We start from the raw sequence: 19,899 nt of genomic DNA, 5'->3' as shown, positions 1-19,899 counted from the left end.
ACAAAGTTTCAGTTTTACAAGATGAAAAGCATTCTGGAGACAGGCTGCACAAAGATGTAAAATGCACATAACACTACCAAACTGTAACTCATAAATGGTCAATTTTATGTTGTGTGTACTTTACCACAATCAACAAAAATTTTAACTGCCAATTCAAGACATTAGACACTTGTTGTCTTTATCTGTGTAGAAACTTCTCATCCCATGTGGTTCTAATGGATCTACGGATCACAGTGTCCTGGTCCTAAACCCCATTGATGCCCTGGGTCTGACCAATCACTGTCCTCCTATGAGACCAAAGGGTGACCAAGCAAGAGTCCTTCAGAGAGATTTTACAAATTGAAGCCAGAAGAACACCCCATTGGGGCAGCCAATTGTCCTCTTTTGAGCTGCTGGGAGAAAAACCTTACTGTGGCAAGAAATGAGACCAATGAAAGAAAAGCAGAAATAAGGAGGAGGACTAATGAAGAGGATCATCCTTGACATCACTGGAGCTCATAGATTCTCCTCCTCTCCCCTTAAGAAGCTCCAGTTACATGGGCCAAGAAATCCCAACACCTTTCCTGTGCAAACCTCCTCCCCCCATCCTCAGACACCAAAAGAGAATAGGGACATCCAAAAGAAAAGCAAGTCCACTGAGCAATACAACCCTGAACAAGAATTTTCTCTCCAAAGGTCCTTTGGAAATTTTATCTGCAGTATCACATACTGGAACAGGAGCACACAGTTCCATCAGATAGTAAGCACAATTTCAAATATAACACAATCTTTGCAGTTGGTAAATACATCAACATGCTAGATCAAAAGACCATTATATTTTAGAAGAAAAAAATAACAATTGAAAAAACAATTATCAATCTAAATCTACCTAGACTATATAGAGAATGAGAGATATATAAAACAGATATATAACAGAAATAGATTCATAAATGTGTTTCTAAATTATCTCAAGTATAACATAAAAGAGAACATCTAAGCATTACTCTGAAAACAGGCTTTGGAGGAACACTCGAATACTGAAGACAAGGAACAGAACAAAGTAGATAAGACCTTTAATCGTGCCTTATTTGAAGAACTTTGCCTTTTCCCTGTTGTTCAACACTGCGCTCCCTAACTATAGGTTCCCTTGGTTTGGTTTTCACTAATAACTGACAAGGTCTAATTTTATTAAAAATAAAGCTAATCAATAATGTTTATGACTGCCTAGGTATAATGGACTCTCTTGTGCCAACCAGGAGACATGGAAAAAGCAAATAAAAGGAGAAGGAATGGTGCTAGCTCTGCAGACTTTGACTTACACAAAGGGGATATCTAAAAAGCTGTTGTGCTTGGAATTAATGTCAAACCAGTTTCATATCTGGAATATGAAAGGCTCACAACATAGGCTGCAAGAGAGACGCCTGAAGCAAAATTTTACAAGTAAACTGTGCTCCCTGGGGAGTGTAGTTGTGAACTTGTTATCACAAGACTTTACAAAGATAAGCTAGCCTTGTTGATTTCACTGAAGCAGACATGACCAATAAAATAACTTCACAACACTGGGAATACTATCCATGTGAAATCTTTATAACCACTAATCAGGAAATGATCCAGCTTGTGAAACTGCCTTGAGCCTCTCTCTTATCATGAAAGATTAGTAACCAGCATTTTAATCATAAGAGGAAAAAAGAAAAGATGCCCCTACTTCACTTGGAAGGGTTTTAAAGGTGCACCGCAGCACACGTGGTAAACATAAAAATGACAAAGCTTGTCTCTTCCACAGGATTATTTTCCAGCTATTTAAGGTGGCTTCATCCCACAGCTCCAAAGCAAATCTTGGAACCTGGCAGCCCAAAATGTTTACAGCGCTCTAGGGAAGATCTGACTGTTAGAAACACTGCTCAGGCATCCCACAGCCCACAGAACAATTTATTTGTCAAGAAACCTGCAGAGCTTACTGTCTCAGGGAACCAACTGGGCAGACGTGGGATATTTCTGTTAAGGTACTGTGTGTGCTTTCTAAATCATGGCATAATACCCAAAATTTTAAAATTTAAGTAACTTTCACACAACAATACCATATAGTCTCCTAATAATCAGAAAATTCCCCCAAAATGTAGGCACAGGATATATATAACAGGATTACTTATAGTAGCTAAAACAAACAATATATATGCAACACATTTTAGAGCTAGGCAAACTTTCATTCATTCATCCAGATCATATACCATAAAAAGTTGTTGCCCTGACCAAAATTTATTACCTCATAGGGGTAAAATTGTGAGAAGTCACTTGGTGAAAAAACCAGACTGCAGCACTACATTCTATTATCTCCTAGAAAATTTTTTTAACTTATAGATTCATACATACACAAAACAAAGGCTGAAACCATAAACACTGAAATAGTAACAAAAATGTTCATCTGAGTGACACCTTGGATTTATTATTTACTTCTAATTTTCATAAAATGCAAGTATGTTAATTTCTTTAAAATGTTAAATAAACTTCTAAAGAATTCAGCATTAGCTATAGCAAATTTCTAATGACTGCCTACAAAGAGCCAATGTTAGGCCCTGACTTCTCTAAAAGTAAATGCAAGAATGGTTAACAGTATTCTATTTGAAACTGTAACTACTTTTTGAACACAGATAGGATAAATAAATTATCTAAAATTAATCCAAACATAACTCTTTAGAGAAGCAACTAAAAATGCAAAGGCCTAATGTCTCTAGAAAGAAAACCAAATATAGATTGTTGGAGATTCCATAAAATATGCATCTTTCTTATATAAAATTTAAAAGTTACAAATAGTTTTCAATTCACAGCCTGAATGAAGTTTTTTAATGTCTAAAGAAAGAGGTAAAAGGAAAAAAAAAAAAAAGAAAACTATTGTCTCCTCAGAGGCCCAAGTCAGTGTAAGCAGACTGCGCTGAAGCACCCTGTTTCAACCACACACACCTTGATTGAATTTCTTCCCAGTCTTCCATCCCACAGTGAGAATGTGCCGAGAGCAGGCCCTGCTGCAAGAACAAGACAAGGACAGGCAGTTCTGACTCAGGGGTGTGGACAGAGCCTTGACAGGCCTGAAGACCAGGCCTCCAGGAGGCTCTGTGGAACGAGGCAACAGGGGCACCTGTGAGCAGCTGGACTCCACAGACTGTCGGAGGGAGGCACACGGACTGTGCTGTTTCCGCGAACCAGTTAAGAGCGGCGCAGCCACCTGCTGCAGGGGGTGAGAGAAGGGCTCAAAATCGCTTTGAGTCTCTGAATTTCAGTTGTTTAATGTTTCAAATGAAAGTTGTACAAGAGAGCACTTTTTTATCAGTAATGACCTCTTTGTTTTTGCTGTTCTTAATACAGCTGTTACATCAAGGTCTAATTAGATTTGGTGTCCTTTGTAAAGTGGATTTTCTCTTGACAAAAGAAATAACATAAAAGAGAAATGCTAGTCAAACAATCAAACAGGCTTTCCACAGGTCTATCACCGGCAGAGTCATGTGACCACTAATACTCTATTACTGATCAGTTGCTCACTGGCAGGCATGAGGCTGACTGGGACTAGAAGTGTAAGTAAGACTGACTTGGCCCCTGACCTCTGCAACTTCCAGTGTGGCAAGGGCCCAAAACAAGCTTAGTATCTCTTCTCCCACAAGATGCTGCCCTTCATAAAGTCCAGGGTAACAAGCTGAACCCTACATAATCCTAATTTCTCTCAGACAATCTCCAAATCTCCTACCCACAAATATACCTAGATTTCTCAGAACTATTTGAACAAATGGGTACATAGTTACCCAAGCTCTCCATGTGACCACCTTCTGTATCATTTATGACTCAATCACAAATCGAGGATGATACTAAAGTGGTGGCCCTCAGACGTCCTGGGTGAGTCACTAAGTGCTCTGATTCTCTGTTGTAAAACTGGGGAAGGAAGTGCCCCTGGGTGGCTTTGCTTTCTTTGAACTCTTAAAATTATTGTAAGATATTATGGTCATTGTGTAGCTACAAATTATTCAACAATTGCTAGAAAATGTCTATAAACTTAGAACTAAATATGCTGGCATTTCATAGCAGACCTGTCTCTATGGTCTCTTAAAACCATTAGAGCTATCAGTTCTAACCTGAGAAAAGTAAACAAGACTCCAAGCCAAGAAGAAACTCGTTTGACAGCTTTCCTTGCCTCCCTATAATCAAAGCAATGTTCTCAGAAGTGTCTGGCTCCCAAATACCTTTAAACGTCTCGATTCAGCCTAGCATAAGCAGTATTTTCTTCTGATTGGTAACTGCACGGCAATATTCCTCTTTCAATGTTATCTGACATTGATTTTTTTAATTGAAATATATCTAGCTACAGAGAAGTATAAAAAATCATTGATATTTTTTTAAAGAGGACTAACTAGGTCTCCTCACAGGGTCCCTACTATGTGGCAAACACAATGGTAGTGGTTGGGGATACAAAGGTCAGCCATGGATGAGGACAGACAACTAAGCAAATTAGTGCAATAATGTGTGTACCATTAAGCAAGGCACATAAGCCTTTAAAGTCTAGCAATGCAGGTAATATATTCCAACAAGAACACTGGTAGGCTCAAGTTTATAAACAGTTGGGTCTTTATAAAAATTCATTCCCAGTTGGTTATTTGAAATTTGGAGCTCATTCCCACCACCCCCCCCCCCCCCCAGTACACACTACTGTAAACGTGGTTAGGTTTCCAAGCCAACACACGAAAGACTAACTGAACACAAAATGCCTGAAACACTATACAGCTGCCCGACCAATGAGCAGAAAACATTACCGCAGCCAAAGAGTACCATGTTATCCAATCATTCTAAGCCTCGGTTTATGAATCTGAATGACTGGCACAGAATAAGCATTTCATAAATAATATCTGATATATTTTTTCATTTGCTTGAGATTACACACCTTCCATTCTCCTTGGAATAAAAGTATCCATAGTTGGGATTATCGGTCATTATTAGAAAATGTTTGGGTTTTCACATAAAACAAAAAAAGATTTAAGTGTCTAGGCAAGAAATGTACAAAGGGGATTGATGAAAGTGCACCACACATGAGAAAAGGGCAGCATGAACTAAAATGAAGTAACCAAGAAGAGCCCGAAGATAGAGGAAAAAACTAAACTAAAAAACTAAACTATATCATAAATGGAGGATATATGATATACAGAGGATTCTCCTGATTAGAGAAGATATGAGATGGAATCTCAGGAACTTTCCAGTTGACTTATTGGCTGTCTATACAATGCGAAGATGGAGGTTAACAAATAATAACAGTAGTAAAACCTTATAGGATGTTGATATACAATTACACGTGCTCATTTAAACTTTACGATCCTATGAAGTAGGTATGCTACCCTTATTTTGAAGTAGGGAAAACTGAGGTTGAATAACTTGCTAGTAAAATAAACTCAGTTTTTAAAATAAAGTAGGATTCAAACCCACAGACACTGATTCCAGATTTGGGAAGTCTGAACCATTATCTTATACTGATTCTTTTGTATATTAGTGGGAACCCAGCTACTTACATAAAGGGGTTTCCTGCATTAGAAGTTTATAGCTTGAATAATAAAGATCCCACTTATAAATATATAAACATTACATAATCATTTACAGACTATCTGACAATGTTCAGTATCTTGGGTGGGAGTGGGTAACTAACATTTATTAAATGGTACTGAATCCCAGGCACTGTCTGAAATGGTGAACTAAGTTATTTAACCTTCACAAAACAGCCATGGTGACAAGTTCTATTAAATCCACTTTACAGCTTCCCTGATAGCTCAGTTGGCAAAGAATTCGCCTGCAATGCAGGAGACCCCAGTTTGATTCCTGGGTTGGGAAGATCCCCTGGAGAAGGGATAGGCTACCCACTTCAGTATTCTTGGGCTTCCCTTGTGGAAGTATTGTTAGCATCTAACAATACCAAACACAACACAGGTGGCTAGAGGCACTTCTCCTAAAGCCTAAAACTGCTTCAGAAGCATTAGGTTGGAAAGGAGGATAGTACCGCACTCCTTGGGTTCTCATTTCAATGCCAATGTCAGAAATAAAAGGTAGGGAATGACAAGACAATAGAAAGAAGGTCTTTTTAAGAGTTAAAGAGTTTTCCAACTGGATCTCGGTAAAGCTAGGAGGGAAGGAGTAAGAGTAGAAAGCTTTTTTTTTTTTTAAATGAGAGTGCTGCAAATTTGAATTCCAGCTATGCCATTAGCTTTGTTTGCTCATCTGGAAAATGATGCCATTAAGATTCAACTCTCTGGCTATTAAAAGATTAAATTAAATATCAAATGCAAAGCACGTAAACAGCGGACACGTAGTAAAAGCTTACTAATCTTGAGTCTCATCCTCTTGCTCCCTCTCCTTAGCACTTAACAAGATGTGCTACATGCCCCACAAACCTGGGAGACGTGGGCTACCCAAAGGACAAGTTCACCAAAAGAGCACAAGATACTTAGAAAGTGGTTTGCTCATTTTCCACCAAACTGACATCATGATTCCCGTATTGCCCCAGGACCTTTTTGCCTGCTTCTTCCAAGATATTCACCATCTTTAGGTCACATCAGGTTGTGTAAACAGGGGCACAGTATTTTTTATTTAAATTTCTATTTCTCACCAAAAGTTGGGGCTTCTTATACACATAAACACACACACACACATACACCAGAACCATTCATTAAATGTGCTTAATACATGTGACAAGTGATCTGGTGGAAGACTGAGGCAGGGAAACTATTGTGAGAAAAATGAACAGCAGACTGCTGCTGCCAAGTCACATCAGTCGTGTCCGACTCTGTGCGACCCCACAAATGGCAGCCCACCAGGCTCCCCTGTCCAAGGGATTCTCCAGGCAAGAACACCGGAGTGGGGTGCCATTTCCTTCTCCAATGCATGCAAGCTAAGTTGCTTCAGTCGTGTCTGACTCTGTGCGACCCTATGGACAGCAGCCCACCAGGCTCCCCTGTCCAAGGGATTCTCCAGGCAAGAATACTGGAGTGGGTTGCCATTTCCTTCTCCAGCAGCAAACTAAAATAAGCAAATAACTTGGCCTTGCGTTTTTAGGAAAGGAAACATGATTTACTGAGCAGTCTTTCTCTTTTTCTTTTTTACAAAAGGAAACATATCAATTCCTGAAGAGGAACATTCAAACTTATGACAGGACCAAGAATACCACCGTAGTCTTCCAAAAATATTTGATCTTTCACAAAACTGTACTACTTCATATAAGAGTCAGGATTTAATGTGGTCACATTCCTAGGAAAAATGTTCCCCCTTTAAGCCTCTACAAATCGTTTACACAGGATTTAGCATTTACTGAATAAACCACCATGTACCTTCTGTGAAAGGGGATATTACAGTGAATAAGTCCCTGTCCTCAAGAACCTCGGAACTGCACAGTGCAGGCAAGTCTACAAAGGAGCTGAAGCACAAGGCAGAGCACAATGCCCTAGAAAAGAGCGCTGCACCCAGCCGAAGAACGAAGCATACATAACACAGGCCTTCTGTGGGAGCTTGAGGCGGAGGGGTAAGGGACGCTTAAAGGGACCTCGATAGTTACAGAACTGTGACAGATGGAGAGCATGAGGCACGGGCAAAGTCCACAGGGGGTGAGGAAGCAGGAAAAAATAGGAGAAATGTTGGAGGCACAAAGGTAAAACAGTGAACCATCTATTTGGGCACAGTGCAGCTGAGAGAAATGGGACAACAAGCTGCAAAACTGAGATCTTATGACAGGGACTCTAGAATACTACACAAAGGTGGAATTCGCACTGTTTTTTGCAGACAACAGAGCTCATAAAGGCAGCAGTCAGGGAAATTCTATGACATGAGTCAACTGCAAGAAGATTCTCCAATGTCTGTGGGGAAGATAGACGGAAGGGGAAGGCTGGAGGCAGGGAGACTGGGTTGGAGACCACTGTGATCACCCAGGCAAAGAAAAGAAAGCTAGGTCAGAGGCAGGGAACAGCAGAGCAGACAAAGGCGCCGCCACACACTGGGAGGGAGCACTGAGACGGTCTGGCAAACTGCTGAACTGGGGGCTGGAGGGAGAGAGAGAAACCAAGATGAAATAAGGCAGGGGTCAGCACCCTTGGGTCCACATGCCAAGTCTGGCCTCCCGCCTGCTTTCCACAGCAAAGAAATGTACAAGTTTTAATTTTGGGTCCATACCACGCAGCATGTGGAACTTTCCCAGCTAGGAACTGAACTCGCACACCCTGCACCGGGAGTGCGGAGTGTGAACCACTGGACTACCACGGAGGTCCCCGATTTTCACATTTTGAAATGGCTAGGGAAAAAATATTTTGTGACAAGTGGAAACGCGAATGTCAGGGTCCACACATAAAGTTCTCCTGGAACACAGGCACACTCGTTGGTTTACATGTTGTCTATGTCTGCTTTAGTTACACAGCTGCTGAATTGTGGAGTTGTCACAGAGTGGCATGATCCTCAAAGTTGAAAATATTCACTGTCTTCCTCTCTAAAGGAAAAGTTTTCTGACCACTGGTTTCGAGGGCTATGAATAGACTTAGTACTAAGGGGAACAGAGAAATCATCCGCTGGTTGGCTGGGTTAGAAAAAGATGCTATCAATTCTGGAGCAGTTAAATAGGAGGTATCAACAAGACATGCAGGTAAGCAAGCCCACCATGGAATAGAAAGATCATCCCACCAAGGGGTCTAGGCGCCCGCTGTTCTCTGCCTGGTATTCTTCCTCCAGGTCCTGGCATGGCCTGGCTCCTGCAGTCTGAGCCCAAATGCCATTTCCTCAGAGGAAGCCCCTCTCCTGCCTACCTAAGCATTCTCTACCCATACCATACTGCTTCTTTATCCTCACCTGAAATGATCTTCTTAATTACCATGTTTAACATCTTCTTCGAATGTTGGCACCTTAAGAACGAGACCCTACCTCTTATTCCTGTGTCCCCAGTGCCCTGAACATTTGCCTAAAGCTGCTCAGTCAGTATTTGGGCAAGTAGGGAGTGGAGAAGAAGGAATATGAATAAAAGAACACAGGTGAAAGCAGGTCATCTGCACAGTTCTAGGAACACGTAAGATCTGCCATTCGCAGAACCTTTAGGAAAGTCTTTGATGGGGGCAGGAGAGAAAGAAGAGGAAGAGAAGACACCTAAGAGAAAACAAAGACAAGGAGAGAAAGGAAAAAAGTATTGTCTCAGAAGCCAGACAGCAGTGGGGTGGGGCATCTTTCAGGAAGGAGTGTTTAGCAGCATCAAAATGCCTCAGATAACAAGTGCATTATAAAGGCCTCAGTGTGACAGCAAAAAGGTCACTGGTGACCTCAAACAAGTCTTAAGAGTGTGGAGATCGTAGTCAGATAGCAAAGGGTTAAAGAATGAGCACGTGGGAGGAAGTAAGACTTTCAAGGCACTTGGCAGCAGAGTGGGCAGAGGTGCTCCCAGGGGTGGGGTGGGGTGGGGAATCCTTCTATATTTCATACAATGACTCCAGTTCCATAATCCATGTCTTAAAGCCTTCAATTTCCCCTGCTGTGCTATGATAAGGCCCTGCCTCATCGGGTAGCAGCCGACTCACCAGTCTGCCCCCCTGTCCTCTCTGCTCCAGCTGCAGTGTTGGTTCCATCTCAGATCCCTTGCGCAGCTTCCTCTGGCTGGAAAACCTCCTCAGCCCCTTGGCCTGGCTAGCTCTTTCACTCTTCATATTCCAATTAAAAAAAAAAATCACAAAGAGCCCCCTCTTCTTACTGCCCCCCCACCTCTGCTTTATACGAAACTAAAACATCTCTCCAGGTACTCAGCATTCTTGTAACAAGCAGTTGTGTAACTGTTTAAGTATTATGTCTTCTACTAGCAAGGCAGCTTCTGAGGGCAGGAATCAGGCCCATCATGTTATCACATAATATACAATCTACAGAGAATGGATAAGTAATGGAATGAACTTATTTAACTTATATGCAGAGTACATCATGAGAAACACTGGGCTGGAAGAAGCACAAGCTGGAAGCAAGATTGCTGGGAGAAATATCAATAACCTCAGATATGCAGATGACACCACCTTTATGGCAGAAAGTGAGGAAGAACTAAAGAGCCTCTTGATGAAAGTGAAAGAGGAGAGAGGAAAAAGTTGGCTGAAAGCTCAACATTCAGAAAACTAAGATCATGGCATCTGGTCCCATCACTTCATGGGAAATAGATGGGGAGACAGTGAAAGCAGTGTCAGACTTTATTTTTTTGGGCTCCAAAATCACTGCAGATGGTGACTGCAGCCATGAAATTAAAAGACTCTTACTCCTTGGAAGGAAAGTTACGACCATCCTCGATAGCATATTAAAAAGCAGAGACATTACTTTGCCAACAAAGGTCCGTCTAGTCAAGGCTATGGTTTTTCCAGTGGTCATGTATGCATGTGAGAGTTGAACTGTGAAGAAAGCTGAGCACCGAAGAATTGATGCTTTTGAACTGTGGTGTTGGAGAAGACTTTTGAGAATCCCCTGAATTGCAAGGAGATCCAACCAGTCCATCCTAAAGGAGACTACTCCTGGCTGTTCATTGGAGGGACTGATGCTAAAGCTGAAACTCCAATACTTTGGCCACCTCATGCGAAGAGTTGACTCATTTGAAAAGACCCTGATGCTGGGAGGGACTGAAAGCGGAAGGAGAAGGAACGACAGAGGATGAGATGGCTGGATGGCATTGCCAACTCGATGGACATGAGTTTGGGTAAACTCTGGGAGGTGGTGATGGACAGGGAGGCCTGGTGTGCTGCGATTCATGGGGTCACAAAGAGTCGGACACGACTGAGCGACTGAACTGAACTGAACTGACTGAATGGAATGAACATGAAAACCCGAGAGCAATTTTATCTCAAGCAGTTTATGCATCACAAGTGGCTTATTACTCCCCAAATCCCACATCAGGTAGGCTTACAATTTATGTTCAGGCCAGTCTGGCCTCCTCTGATCTCCCCTTCCTACTTCTGACCAATTAGGTGAATGTCATTCTAAATATGTAAAAAAAAAAAAAAGGGGGGGGGGGTAGTGTTTTGAGATACCATCCTACATCAGATGATCTTCCCAATGAGGTAACTGATATACAGTGATTAGCAGACCTGACCATAGCTTTACAGATGACTTTAACTGAACAAAATCTGTCAGAATATTAAATACAGGCATTAAAGCATCTTCCTTTTTAAATCTGTATTTTGTGAATTAGCCCTGAAGTGGATTTGCAGGTGTACTTGGCAAAACACCCAATGTACCACTCTATGATACAATCTCATCTGTCTGCCTCCCTGTTGTGTGGCCCATTCAGCTAGTGTTTTTGTTTTTTTTCAGCTAGTTTTATAAAAAGATTTTTCGCTGGGAAAATATACATTTGGCAGATTGTTTTTTCCTAGATTTTTTTCTTCTTTCTTTTCTCCCACTGTAACATAAAAGATTAAATTCTACTAATTGAAAAAATTGCTATAAATTACAGCCTTGCTACAGTCTGAGCAAATTAACTGTGCAAATAAGCCTGCAGATAAAATTGTGCTTAACTGAATAAACTGCTGTCAGTTCTAATACCTTTAAGCCCTTTAAGACACCATTTAAAACAAGAGTTGCATTAACTACAAAGTGTTCTTATCTATTTCTCCTTTATACATTCAACTTGTCTGAATTACCCAATGTACCTGGGATTAACAGACCTAAATTTATCTTTTTTAATATCTATAGATCAGTCAGCCTGTTCACCATTTGAGCTGGACTTCCCTACGTTATGCACCACCTCCCCAGTAAAAACTAGGGAGTTTTACTGTCACTTTCCTTCTCAAATGTAAAGACAAGGAGAAGAGACAGCTCACTTCTTTGTTTATCAGAGCACATGGAATGAGCCTATCATCAAGAGTGCCTTTCCAACCATATGACAACTACTGTTCTTGAGAATATGAATAAATGCAACATAAACATTACTGAGAAACAAATATAGATATATTTAAAGTGTGATTAGGAAGAAGGGCCAACTTTTGTACAATTTTATATTTTAGGAAAGTCTTGCTTTAGGAAAATACTACACACACATGGAAAAAGAAACTGATAAAAACAGCATTCAGGGGAAACAACATTATTTAGGAGTTCTCATAAATGTTTCTAATTCCTTCAACAGCAAATTCCCTAGGACATTATCTGATTCATAAGATTTTAAATTCTACACAACTCTAAAGACACCATTTTACAAACAGGTATGCTGGTGCCCCTCTGCCAACAGCTCACCACTCGCTAAGTAAACTGAATCAGGGAGAGCAACACAGTATTTTTATATTGACTTTCCCAGAAAGTCTAATACATTCCTACCAAATTATATACCTTGGATGGCATTTAAAGTTAAATTAAAAGCACCTCTGTTTCTCATTTTTTCTTAAAAAAAGGGCAAAACTTAATTTATTTACCACCTTAGTGCTGTCTACATACTAAACTCTTCTAGATTTGAGAAAATATCTTCTTTAGGTGCCTAACCATTTTTGATTTATCCATTTCTAACTGAAGCCTTTCTAATATTGAATGAATCAGCTACTTTTGTGTTTAGTGGGTCCACTTCCCTACCATCTTACAGCATTCTGGATATACTTTGAACTCTTCCATTTTTAACACAAAGCATATTTACCAATTAGAAGGGAAAAAAAAGAGAGCGAGCGAGAGAGCCAGCAAACGTTTAACTCATAACACCATAACATGTGCCTGGCACCACTCCGAAACCTTTAGGTGCAGTCAGTCACTCAATATTCAAAATAATCCTAGAGGTAGGTACTGCCTCATCTTCCTCTTATGGGTAAGGAAACAGGTATAACCTGCCCACATTCTTACAGCTAGGATCAAACTAAGCCTCCAAACACAGACTACATAAAAAACAAGACAGTAAGTCTGCACTATCTAGAGGTGTAATTAAGCTGACCTGATTGAGTCTCTCCCCCCGCCTCACTGGTGGGTTCCAGCAATTATCATTACCTACTCCACAGAAAGCCACAGCTCCCCTCCTTAGGTTTGCAGAGGTAGATCACTCAAGTCACTTTCCCTGAAGAGTGAAAGCTCCTCCTGCCGAGCAAAGATTCCTCACCGGGTTTTCACACTGAAGAAACCTCTTTCTTCAAGACTGCCCTGTCGCAATCATGACAGCAGCTTCGGACTCCACCCCCACCTCTGCCTACCACTTGCATATCTCTAAACCCCTAAAGTTGCCCTTTTCTCCGAGAGACCAGAAGTTCCTGGCCTCATTTCCATTATGTTCCACAACTTGACCTCTTCTCTTCTGAATGGTTTGCTCATTTTCCATATCAATTACTGTACTGTGTTGTGAGAATGACACCTTCCGTATGCTACGGTATTTACGATGGCATCTGCCTCTCCACTAAATGGCCCCATACAGGGTGCTTCACTTTTTGAGTTAAGGTTCTGCTTTTCATAAACCTCTCCTCATTCACTTCCAGTATAAAAATTAACACTGCCTGCCTCAGACAGTGTGCCTTCCTGTATTCACCCTCTTTACAATTCCTAACTCTTGCATTTGTTGTATTTAATCTCCTACTGCCTTGAGAATCAGTTAATTGTATACAAATCCTTTATAAATTAAAAGCAAAGCAAAATAAAATTTTACTCTACTATAAGGAAAGCATATGTGGGCTTCATGACATCTATTCTGACTCAAGTATTTTCTATTTCCTAGCAGTCTTCTGAACAATTGATAAATGGTGGATAGTAAGGACCATTTTCTGTGATGCAGAGGATGAACAGTTGCACAATGATCAAATGAAGCTGATCCTTTATAGAACAGTCAGTACTTCCATTTTCTAATGATGCTATTCTGGAGCTCAAAAACTCTGAATGGCTTCCCATCTTCCCAGTCCATTCATTCAACATAGGCCACAGTCTCTGAACTCACAACGTTCAGAGACTTGAGTAGTCTTTAGAGTCTGGCCCCATCCTGCATGTCCAAGCCCAACCTCTTTCTGCTGCCTCTCAGTACCCTGCTCTGCTCACTGTGGCCACCTCCAAACTGGTCACCCACAGGCACATGCCCACCTTTGTGCCTTTGCTCATGCTCTATCTCTGCCTAAATTTCCATTCACCCCTAAGAAAAAGAACTCCTACTCACTCCTCAAGCTCAACTCAAATGATTTTTGTCAAAAAAAAAAAAATGTATTGGAGGGATTTCCCTGGTGGTCCAGTGGTTAAGACTTCTCGCTTCCTCTGCAGGCGGCTCGGGGATAGCCCCTGGTCACTAAAGACCTCACATGCCCATGCTGCGTGGAGCAGCCAGGAAAAAAAAAAAAGAAAAAAAAAGCATTAGACAAGGGCTCCAAGCAGGATTCAGCTCTCTTCAGGGGCTAAAGTGCTCTCTTAACTCTGACCTCTACTATAATATCAACCACATTGTGTTATATTTATAGCAGGCTTGTTTCCATACAAACTGTCTTATCCATCTGCCAGGAACTTTGCAGGTACCAAAGAGATCTCTGTATATACAAAGAATGAGTTATTGAATCTATAATATAAAAAGTGGGGAACAAGTGGGGAGCTACTTTGCGCTCTGACTTTAAAGGAGTACCATGATGGTTTCTAGGAAACATTCTATAATGTAGGATTATGTGCATAACCTGCAACGAAGACACTCTGAACATACATAGGATCATCCACCAAACTCTATAAAAGTAGAATTTTTGCCTGTTTTGTTCTATTTACTCCCTCCCTGAGGCTCATAACAGAAGCTCAAGAAGTATTTACTAAATAAATAAATGAATGCAACAGAGTGCTGTGTGAATATTAATGGTAAGTCAATTCAGTTACCACAGATTAAAAAAATCCCAACAAAGACCAGCTCAGTCTTCTGTCTAGAGCAGACTTAAAGAAGTTTTCATTGCTTCTAAAGCAGGTCTTGCCTCGGCATTTGGCAGTTTACTCAGAGCACCAAGGAAAACCTGTGTGCCCACTGACAGCTGCTAAGCATCACAGATCATAAAACCTCAGAAGTAAATATACCACGGAAATGAACTGAAAACTTTCATGCTTTCTTGTTGCCTCAAATTGCCAAAAAAGCTGGTGCACTTCAGAGGAAAGAATACTCATAGGAAGTCGTTTCCTGCCCTGAAACGCGGTCATTTCAACATGGCAGCTGCTAAAACCCCATGTTACCATAGGGTTCTGGAGACAGGAAGCAATAGAGGCGCACCTAGCCGAGAGGGGAGCAAGCAGCAGAGAGGAAGCAGCGTGCCAAACAAGGACACGGGCGGGGGGTGGTTGACAAAGTACAAAAACAAAGAACCAATTCCTCTCATGTCTCCTACAACATAACCGACTGTACATAATTATTAGGGGGAAAATGAAGGGCACAAAAACAAACAGCACCTTCCCTGGTCACCAGCTGCTGCTTTTTCCATAGTTAACTCTTCTTCTGCATTAATGACGCTAATAGAAAAAAAAAAAAAACTGGTAAGAACTTGTCCTTAAATGGGTAAGGGAGTGGGCCATGGCTGACTTTTCTCCTGTACTTTCGACTTTATGTTCTAATTTTTTTTTTAAACAATGAGTTAAATGAGAAAATCTTTACATTTAAAGAAATAATAGAGATAAAAATTTTATGCTCTAATAATAATAAAACTACATTAAATAAATCCTCTACCCTAAAAAATGAATAAAGAAGTTAATAACACCAAACCATCCAATCTTGGCATTCAACATACTGCACCCCTTTTCCTCCTCAACAACCAGCATATCTAACAATTCATTTATTTTAAAAAATCACATCTTACAAAGAAGATACCAAGAGGGTTCTCTATAAGTGATTGCCAAGAGGGAGCAGGATGGGGAAGGGAAAGACCAGCAGTTTGGGACTAGGAGATGCAAACAATTATATGTAGGATAGATAAACAGCAAGGTCCTACTGTATCACACAGGGAACTATATTTAATAAACCATAATGGAAAAGAATATTTAAAAAGTCCATGTGTGTATTACTGAGTCACTGCAGTACAGCTGAGATTGGTACAAAACTGTAAATCAACTACACTTCAATTTTAAAAAAAAAATCACGTCTTCACAATAGTTATAATTTGCGCAGCACTTCATGCTTTCTATCCATTATTTTTGTAATTTTTCCCAACAGCTTTGTGTGATGGCCAAAGTGGATATTTTACAGATGAAGAAAATAGGTGCCTGAGTGAAGCAGCCTGCCATGACAGAAGCCAGGATCTTGTTACCCACTTGGCTAAAGCATAATTTCTCAAGCACACTACCGACATTTTGAGCCAGAGAATTCTTTGCTGTAGGGGGCTGCACCAGGCACTGGAGGATGTTTAACAGCATCCTTGACCTCTACCCACTGGATACCAGTAACACTGCCTCCCCACTCCCATCGCACCCCCAACAGTTGTAACAACTAAAAATGCCTCCAGAAACTGCAGATACCTCCTTAGGCGCACAGTTATACCCAGCTGAGGAACACTGGTCCAAAAGAATCTACAAGGTTCTTTCTGGTATCTTTATTCTATGATAAGGCTCCACAGAACACTGGGCCATGATAAATCACAGACCATCAGATGCTCTTGCTCAGCAAGATTCAGTTAATTAATCAATTCTCTATCCACTTAAAATACTTTTTTAATGTGAAAACAAACAAGAAAAATTTCCTTGTGTAAATACTCACATCTCAGATGATATATCTTCTAAGAGCATATTATCACATTAGACCATAATAAGTATATACATAATAAAGATATATAAAATAATGTGCATTTAAGGGGTAAAAACAGACCTCAGTCTTTGTTAATAAATCTTATGAATGCAGCTATACCTTAGTGTCCCCTCTATTAAAATGGGTATAAACCTACACATTCTCAACACTTGCTTCAGCTGGGTTTCTGTCCAAACATATACTTCAAGCTATTCAGAAGAAACTGAGCGATAACTTCAAAACATTATTAGAATTTCTGGTCTGCAGTTGAAACCATTAGTGTTTGTGAACCCAGAATCTAGCCTTGCAGACTTCATTATCCCATTTAGAAGCATTTCTTCATGTCATTTAAAGAGTCTCTTTTCCTGCAAAAAGCAACTCTGCCCTCAAAATACTTTCACCAGCTTTTTAGCAAATGTCTAAATTGAAAACATTTTGCAAGCTAATTCCCCTTAACACTTTAAACCTGTAAAGGGTAGATACCAATTGATCAGAGATTTTAAACACATATAGAGCATTAGCCAAATTGATATTAAGACTGACTAAATTACAACAAATTGAAACAGTTATATTTTGGGAAATGTTTGAAGTATTTTATCTATATAATTTATTCACCCTCAATCATCATTTCTCAATAATAATAAGCAATTAGTATATTGTGGAATGGGGAAACTAAACTAGGTTTATTCAATACGGAGTGTCACACTGCAACCCTAGTACTAAAAAAATACATTTTGGTATTTAGAGAAACTAAAACACAGTATAAGTGCTTAGCTAATACAATACAGAGAGTTAAGAGGTTGTGATTATTCCTGTTCACACTGTTCACAATCTTGTAGATATGATGCACTTGCGTCTTTAAATGTGATCTGGATCTATACATAGGAGACATTTTCTCCATATTACAATGCCTATTGTACCCAAAGTGTCTGGTACCCTTGTAGCCTCCATTAACCTTCACCACAAAGTACAGAAGAACACATTGATCCTTCAATAAAAACGACTGCCTGGTCTTGAAAAACAGTCACCCAAAGCAAAAGCCAGAAACAACGCAAAATGGGGTTTTGGAAAGGGAGGAACAAAGATTTAATCAATATAAAATGTTCATTTTAAAAAAATTTTTTTCCACTCTGTAAATGCCCATAATGCAAATCTCTCTTTCTTAAAAAAAAAAAAAAAAGTCAACAACCAGACACTCCACGATCACATTTAATTGTTTCTGCATTATACTCATCACTTAACTATGTCAGGTTTTTAACGCTTTCCTCCACCGAAAAAAAGTAATGACAATTTTATACAGCTGTAAACTGCCACTGAGAGAAAAGTCCTGGACTCTTAAAAAAAAAAAAAAAAGTTAATAGCATGTATCCAACCAGGGACAGAAAACAGCTCACAGCCACGTATTAAGCGAAGTGGCACGGGGGACCGGGTCTTCTTGCCATGGACACAAAAGAATTCACAAAGAATATGCCATACCAAAAAAAAAAAAAAAAAGGTGCACGAACACCTGGTAATAATCATACCCTTTTTCTAGTCTCCTAGAGAAATTCCTCGGTAAACACACATCCAAGGCGCCCACATCCCTGGAACCTTGGGGAGTGACTTACGAGGGGTGTTTACTAGCCCTGCTAAAGCGACGTCTCTTTTTTGATGTTTGATGACCGCGCGCGGACGGAGTCTGAGGAGTTAGACAAGGAGCCAGAGACCAGCCCTACTTTCGGTTAATGAGACCCTTTACAGAAGGATTCACAATTCTCCGAACGGCTCTTCACTGTTCCTCTTCCCTGGCCCTCCGGCCCAGGGTGCGTCATTCACACTTTTCGCCGGTTGCCTGGGGTCCGAGTCCCAAAAGAACCTAAAAGGGGAGGGGGCGTCTCCTGAGTCGCAGACGCCCCTTTGCCCCAAACAGGGCCCCGGATCCTAGAAATGTTCCTTCGCTAAGGTGGCAAAGAAGTCAAAGAATAAGACCCTCAGCATCGGTCCTGAGGCCTGAAAAATCCTCCTCCCGCTCCCCGGCAATTCTGCCAAAGGGCTGGCGGTCAAGTTCTCGGTGCAAGAGCGAGGGACGTCAAACCTCAACCCCGCGCCTGTATCTCGGGGTGGTATAAACAGGATGTCAGCGCGTCCCAGGCTTGTTTATGAAAACTTGGTGTGCACTCTGGGGGAGGGGGCAGAGAGCCTTAACCTTTCCCCTTCGGGCCTGGGGGGCCCCGGCCCCGGATCTCCCCGCCGCCAGCCGGCTCTGCTCCGTTGGAAATCCCCCGCCTTCCCAGCCCGCCCCTACCTCGGCCCGGCCCGGCCCCCAGGTCCAGCGCGAGGAGCGACCCAGGGTGCGCGGCGCGCGAGGCCCGAGAGCGGCAGCCGCGTCTCCCACCAGTGCCGGGCTGAGCGCCCCTCGTCTCGCTGCCCACGGCCGCCGCAGGCTTCTCTACCTCCACTCGGTGACACTCACCACTTCCGTGTGCGCCTGGGCCGGGGGGCTCCGGGTCACTGCGAGGGTCAGGGTCAGGCGGCCAGCTCCCTAAGCGGCTAACCCCCCAGGGCCCCGGCGTTGATGCGCCGGGGGCTGAGGAGTGGGCGCAGGGTGGGCAATCACCTTTTGGGTGAGGGCCGGGGCAAGTCTGCGGCGGCTAGCTACTCGGCGGCCGCCGCGGCCTGCGCTGGGCGACGCACCCGCCTCCCGCCCCGCCCCGCGGCTGGCCCCGCCTACCACCCCGCGGCAGGTCCCGCCTCCTCGTGGCGTCACGCACAGCTGCCCCGGAAAGCGGGGCGGGGACCGCGGTGGAGGCGGAGGCGGTGGCAGGGCCGCCGCGCAGGGCCCAGCGCCTCCAGCCTTCCCGCCCCGCCCCCATCCTGCTTTGCTCACGCCCCCGCCCCTCACTCGCTTCTTTTTACCACGTAGTCTAAAACACCAATGCAGGAATTAGAGGTCTGCGGCCAGAAAGTGAAATTGTCAGGATTTGGCCGTAGATAGACCCCTCTCAGATTTGGAGTGCACTTCACCACATCTTTGTGCACTGCGGTGCATTTCTCACAGTCCTTTGACTCTCTTCCCACTGAGCGAGAGGCGAGCTAGTGAAGCCCGAGGCTAACAGAACTTAAGAAATAAATCTCCCTACATTGACAGGTTACTCCACATCCTACCCATTCTGTATTTAAAGGTCTTAGAAGTTTTTTTAAAAAACGTATAAATAGTAATAAACACATTTGTTGATATCTAATGTGTGTCA

General features: G+C 42.0%; 1 protein-coding gene across 2 annotated transcripts in view; it reads right to left on the bottom strand.

The window, feature by feature from the left end:
• The window catches only part of JAK1 (Janus kinase 1), a 137,865-nt gene extending 118,508 nt beyond the window's left edge, over nucleotides 1–19,357 (bottom strand). The window contains exon 1 of one of the 2 annotated variants that reach the window (XM_065911523.1): nucleotides 19,122–19,357. The gene's annotated coding sequence lies outside the window, so the exon portion shown is untranslated. Of the gene's footprint in view, nucleotides 1–18,276; nucleotides 18,483–19,121 lie in introns of those variants that run through there. The other variant, XM_065911532.1, reaches the window with a different exon arrangement.
• Nucleotides 19,358–19,899: the final 542 nt, after the last annotated feature.

This window comes from Muntiacus reevesi, chromosome 1 (assembly GCF_963930625.1).
Source record: "Muntiacus reevesi chromosome 1, mMunRee1.1, whole genome shotgun sequence".
NCBI classification, from domain to species: Eukaryota; Metazoa; Chordata; class Mammalia; order Artiodactyla; family Cervidae; genus Muntiacus; species Muntiacus reevesi.
This window is presented reverse-complemented; position numbering and strand designations above follow the sequence as displayed.